The sequence below is a fragment of the Dipodomys spectabilis genome, unplaced genomic scaffold (genome assembly GCF_019054845.1).
Source record: "Dipodomys spectabilis isolate Male_0828 unplaced genomic scaffold, ASM1905484v1 ptg000085l, whole genome shotgun sequence".
Taxonomy (NCBI): domain Eukaryota; kingdom Metazoa; phylum Chordata; class Mammalia; order Rodentia; family Heteromyidae; genus Dipodomys; species Dipodomys spectabilis.
In genome coordinates, this window is record NW_024870762.1 from 3,699,902 (window position 1) to 3,705,901 (window position 6,000).

At 55.8% G+C, this 6,000-nt stretch overlaps 1 protein-coding gene across 1 annotated transcript in view; it reads right to left on the reverse strand.

Moving 5' to 3' along the window:
- Positions 1–5,471, reverse strand: part of Pacsin1 (protein kinase C and casein kinase substrate in neurons 1) — a 47,051-nt gene extending 41,580 nt beyond the window's left edge. Inside the window, exon 1 of the mRNA XM_042684362.1 lies at positions 5,374–5,471. The gene's annotated coding sequence lies outside the window, so the exon portion shown is untranslated. The remainder of the gene's footprint in view (positions 1–5,373) is intronic.
- Between the last annotated feature and the right edge of the window lie 529 nt (positions 5,472–6,000).

Here is a 6,000-nt window from a genome sequence, read left to right on the forward strand (position 1 = left end):
ATTCCACCCTTGGGAGGTGGAGAAGGAGGGTTGGGGAGTTCAAGGACAGCATGGACTACATAGTAAGACCCTGTCTCAGAAACAAAAAAAGAAATTAAAAAACAACAAAGACATTTAGTAAAAAATAACAATAATAATAATAATTAATAAAGGAAGGGGGGAGGAAGGGGAGATGGGAAGGGATGGGAAAGGGAAACAAAGGAGGAGGCAACAAGGCTTGATAAGAAGTGTACTCGTTATCTTGCCCATGTAATTGTAACCCCTCTGTACGGTATTTTCACAATAAAAAGTAAACAAAAAAAAAAAAAAAAGAAAAGAAATGGCAAAGAGACCAATGGAGTGTTGGCCTGAAATAAGATCCCAGGAGGTGAGCAGCCAGTGCACATACACCGTGTGTGCTGCTACAGACCTAGGCTATTTAAAAAAAAAAAAAAAAACCAGGGCTCTAGTTTGATTCTGAATGACAGGGAGCTCTCTATTGGTCAGAGGAAATAGGTGGTATGAATGAGGTGTTAAAAAGAACTCTTGGGCTGCAGGGCCAAGTTGAGGGTAGAGACCCCAGTAGATGCTGCCCCAGTAGTCCAGGATCTCCATGTGTAGGCTGAGAAGGGAGCAGAGGAGGACTGGGTCCTAGGGCCTTTGAAGCCAGAGGTAGGAGGATGTACCGATGGCTGGATGAGGAGGCGTCAGAAGACAAATGAATCCCAACTACCAATTTCCAGAGAGGACAGAGGAACGAGATAAATTCCTCTCCAGGGAATACAGTCCACACGGCGGGAAACTACAGCACAAAGCACTTGCTTTCTCTGATAAATTGCAAAGAAACAAGGGAAAGGCCTGGTGCTGGTTGGTCGCGCCTGTAATCCTAGCTACTCAGGAGGCTGAGATCTAAGGATTGCAGTTTGAAGCCAGCTGGGGGTAGGAAAGTCCATGAGACTCTCATCTCCAATTAACTACCAAACAAGCTGGAAGTAGAGCTACGGCTCAAGTGGTAGAGTACTAGCCTGGAGTGAAAAACACTCAGGGACAACTCCCAGGCCCTGAGTTCAAGTCCCAGTACCTGGCACACAGAGGAAACACACTGGGAGAGACACTAAGTAGTAAGCCAGTATGGGGTCATCAGCCTGGACCTTCAGTCCCCACCTCCTATCTTCCTCTGCTGCCTCTAGGTGGGCCCTCCTGGGATGTGTGGCCTCAGGAAGGCCCAAGTGTGGCAGAGTGAGGCTGAGGAATGCTCGGTCTCTGCCAGGTCCTAGGAGGAGTGGCAGAGCCCTGGACCTCCTACCCAGAAGGTTCAATGAGGTGAATTATTTAAGATGTCCAGCATCAGCAATCTGGGCCCATTGGGCTACCAGCCTTATAGTCATGTCCTCCTGCCATGTCCTGCACAGATCCTCCCAGATCCTGAGTCCTCCTTCCCTGCAATGCCCACCTTCTGCCCCTCTGAAGCTGGCCATCCTTTTCGTCAGATCTCCTCCTACAGATCAACCACCCCAGCCTTTGGAGCAAGCCTGCCCAAGCCCTGACACGGCATGCAGAGGCAGAGTGGACCTCCCCTCTAGAGCCAGACTGCATGCCTGTGGGTCCAGGCCCAGCCCCAGCTCCCTGTGTGATGTCAGGCAAGCCACTGCACCTCAGTACCATCTATACAATGGGGAGAAACTCACATGGTCACAGCAAAGACCAAGAGAGGCAATAGCCCATGAGGGGCCCACTGAGAAACTAGGTACAAACAAAAAAAAAAACATATAGCAGCCCATGACTCAAACACCACCAGTGAAGAAGGCAATTTACATTTCATCTTTTAGATTCAAAACCAAAAAAACCAAACCATTGTCAAGTGCATTTTGGTTATTGTTGTGTTTTTTTTATGGGTAATCATGTTTGTTGTATGTGATCTAAAGAGCACAAGGTGACTGCAGTGAAGAGGAAGCAGCTCCCGTCTCCCTGGCACTGCCCTAAGAGCTGGGTCCCAGCGGCAGCTAGCTGTGCAGCAGTAACAAGCTGCTATGCAAATATGAACACAGAAGCTTTGCCGGGTGCTGGTGGTTCACTTCTATAATCCTAGCTACTCAGGAGGCTGAGATTTGAGGATCACAGTTTGTAGCCAGCCTGCGCAGTCCCTGTATGACTTATTTCCAATTCACCACTCAAAAACTGGAAGTGGTGCTGTGGCTCAAAATAGTGGAGTACTAGCTTCGAGCAAAAGAGCTCCGGGACAGTGCCCAGGCCCTGAGTTCAAATCACACAATTTACAAAAAAGAAAAAAAAAGAATGTGTTATTTAAAATATAGATTTGCGTAGCACTGGTGGCTCACGTCTGTAATCCTAGCTACTCAGAAGGCTGACAGCTAAGGATTGTGGTTCAAAGCCAGCTGGGGCAGTAAAGTCCATAAGACTCTTATCTCCAATTAACCACCAGAAAACTGGAAGTGGTGCCACGGCTCAAGGTGGTAGAGCATTAGCCTTGAGCAAAAGCGTTCAGGGACAGCGCTTAGGCCCAGAGTTCAAACCCCATGACTGACCCAACAAAAGAAAAACAAATAGATTTAATTAGGCCTTTGTATTTTATCTGGCAAGCCTCCCCCAGTCCCCACTCAGGATTTTAAACCTAGTGATGGTTAATAGTAGTCATGGTTCTGATGCTCCCAGCCCAGGGGCCCGAGCTTGAGGTCTACAGGGGTACCACCCCACTTCACAGACCAGCTTCTCTTCCAAGATGGCACCACCCACTTCCCTGGTGTTAGAGCTCCTGTCTCCCCAGAGCCAGTTTTTCCCTTGGGCCCATCTCCAGGCTTCAGCCTGCCCTTCTGATGTTGAACACCATCTATTGCCCTGGATGGTGGGGGTGCTGGCTGCAGGCCTTCTCTGCTAGTAGCCTGCCCAAAGGCAGGCCACACCCAGGGCCAGATGGATGCTGGAGGCTGGGGTCTACTGGCAGGCAGGACTCTGAAGGGCTACTCTGGCTCCACAGCGCCACAGGATCCCCTGAGGTTGCCTTTGGAACTGCATTACAGCTCCTGCTTCTCCAGGGAGGACCCCCACATTCGTGAGCCCCCACCCCTGTCCTTTGTGTGCCACAATCAGTTGCCAGGGAGCCATTCTCCAAAGCATCCTCACTGGGCACATACGAATGTCCCACCAGGGCCCTCACCTCCTAAGGTTGCTCCTGAGGTTGGTGAAGAGACTTAAATCACTCACCCACTCCACAAATAGAAGCTAGAGCTACTGGAAATGGGACATGGTGTGTATGTGTGTGTGTGGGGGGGGGGGGGGGACAGGACACAGATCCTGCACCCAGGGTCTCCATAGCTCAGGTGAGATGATAGTCAAAATCAGGAAAAGACCCTGTGACATGAATAGGGGCCCCGGGGGGGGGGGGGGGGGGAGTTATGGTGGAGTACAAGAAGGAGAAGCTTCTGGAAGGAAGAGAAGTCTCAGGAGAGAGGAGGCCTTGCAGGTGAGAACTGAAAGCAGCTCTGCGCAGCTGGAGGCAGAGGGAGGGTGGGAGGGGACTCATGGGGGCTGGGAGGGTGGCCCAGCCCCTTCAGGGAGCTGGGGGGGAGGGAGGGCCAGGAAGTGCATGGCAAATGTTGACAGCCCTCCCACACTTTGTCTGTGGTCTTGTGGCAAGGCCAGAGCTTCTGAGAGCAGCCCCTTCTTCTCCACACCTGGGCATGCTTCTTCTCCATGGGACAAGCTCATGTGACTTATCAGAGCTTAGTGAGAGGACCCCAGGGGCTGAGGAAGACCTGGTGGGCCCTCCACCCTCAGATGCCCGCCTGGGATTTCTTCTCAATGGTTGAGACAGCGGCAGAGACCCCTGGTTAGAGGATAACATCCAAGACACAAGTGCCAACCCGGTAAGCCTAGAGCAAAGAGACCTTCACCAGGAGCTCCCAGGACTGGCCCCGAGCCCTCACACCAGAGGATCAAAAAACCTTCTAGAACAGCAGAACTTCAACCTTTGGCTCCAAAAGCCATAGCTGCCCATCAGCTTCAGGCAGAGGAAGCGCCTGAATGGACCTGTCTGCTTTGGGTAGCTCGTTGGTCCTGGGGTTTAGAACGACAGCGCAAGAAGGGGGTTCCCCTGACCCTTCAGGCGGCCAGCGATTCCCTAGAGTTCACATGCAATCATTCCTTTTACTTAGTGCAACGCCTGGTTGGGTTCAGGGGTGACGACAGAGATGAATCAGACTCCTAGCCTGAAGGCACTTTGATCTAGAGGGCGACAGACAGGGCATAAATAACCAAACCACAAGGCCGATTTAGCCTGGGTCTAAGAACACCAGGAAGAAGGCAAGGATCAAGGATCTCACCTGGGCGATGAGGGAAGTGGGTTGTGAGGGGGGATTTGGATGTATGATGCCCAGGAGAGTGAGTAGAGCTTCTTAAACCATTGACGGACAGCCCATTTGGCACCCCGGCAGTGCCAAGAGGCCCCTGGCGGTGGGAGCTATTTTTGGTTATGCTTAGAAAAATAAAAGGTAGCCACGTGTGTCACTGTCCCTGGGGTCTGAGCTGGGTTTGGGGGGTTACCAGGCAGCTACGGCTGTAAACTGGGGTTTAAAGGTGGGTTTGGCCAAACTCGGCCTGGGTGGAGGGGGAATGCCACTCTGTCCCTGGCACCTTAATGACCCCTTTAACCTTTTGCATGGCCCCCTGAAAGGGGAAAGCAAAGGATGTGGGGAGAAGAGTATGTGACAGGCAGCCTGAAGCCAGCAGGGATGGCCAGGCGTGGAGTGGAGCCTCTGCTGCATCTTTGGGCCTTTCAGCATCACCCCCTCTCCTCCCCTTCCCTCCCTCCCTCCCTCTCCTCCTCCTCCTCCTGCACCTCTCCTCCTCACTCAGCCATGGGGGAAGGGGTGGAAGGACAGGGGGAAGTACCTGTAATCCCAACCAGACAGGCCGCATCAGCTGCTGTGCGTCTCCCCATCCCACTCTGATCCATAAATAGCCTAAGCACCAAGATAGCAGCAGCCCACCCGTCCCAGCTGGTACCAGACCCACCACTACCAACACACAGGCCCAGGAACCTGGATCACCCAGGCCGCTGCTCCCCCCCCCTCCCCACCAAACAAAAACAAAAACAAAAACCTCTTCCCTGCGCTCTCCCAGGGTCACGGCCTCCGCTGCCTGCGCAGGGACCTCCTGGCACTGCCTGGATGAAGCTCGCGAGTGCGGCGCCCGCAGGGCATCGCCCGGCGCGCGCCCACCCGGCTCCGACACCTGCCCGGACCCTGCCCCGACCCGACCCTGCCCGGCCCAGCCCGGCTCTGCCCCGGGCACCGTCCCCGCCGCCAACCTCGCCCTCGGCAGCTGCCCCCAATCACCTCCACCTGAGCTCTGGTTCCAACGCCAGAGCCCCCCTACCTGGCGGCAGGAGCGCAGGGCACCATCGGCGGCGCCGCGGGCCCTCACGGGTGTGGCGGGGCCCGGCCTGGAGCCCGGCGGGCTTCCCGGGGGAGGAGGCGGAGGCTGGCGCCGCGGCGGCCGCGTCTCTCCCGGCTCTGCCGGGCCGGGGAAGGTCAGCGCCAGCCGAGGCGAGGGGAGCGGGCGGGAGGCAGGGAGGAGGCCGGGAGGAGGCAGGGAGGGGGGAGGCGAGCGCAGATTAGAGAAGCATTTTTAGCGAGCCAATGGCAGCGCGGCCGGGGCGGCGCGGTGGCTGCGCAGGTGGCGGCGCCGCGGAGCTGGGGAGGCGGCGACCGGCTTAGCCCGAACCGCGGGCGGGCGGGGGGCGAGGCGCGCGGCGGGGGCGCGCTCCCCGGGAGTCGGGGGTCCCCGCCGCACCGCGGGCGGCCCCCGCCCCCTGCGCCTCCCCCGCCCCGCCCTGTCTGCCTGGGTGTTTGGTCTCCCCTTAGTCCCTAAATGTATGGTGAGGCTTGGGGGTGCTCTACCTGTGCCCTCGTCTGCCCACGTACCCCGTGCGCAGTCACCAACCCTCAGGCCACAGACCCAGTGGGGCTTACTGTCATCAAAGAGGACACCAGGCCTTCTCTC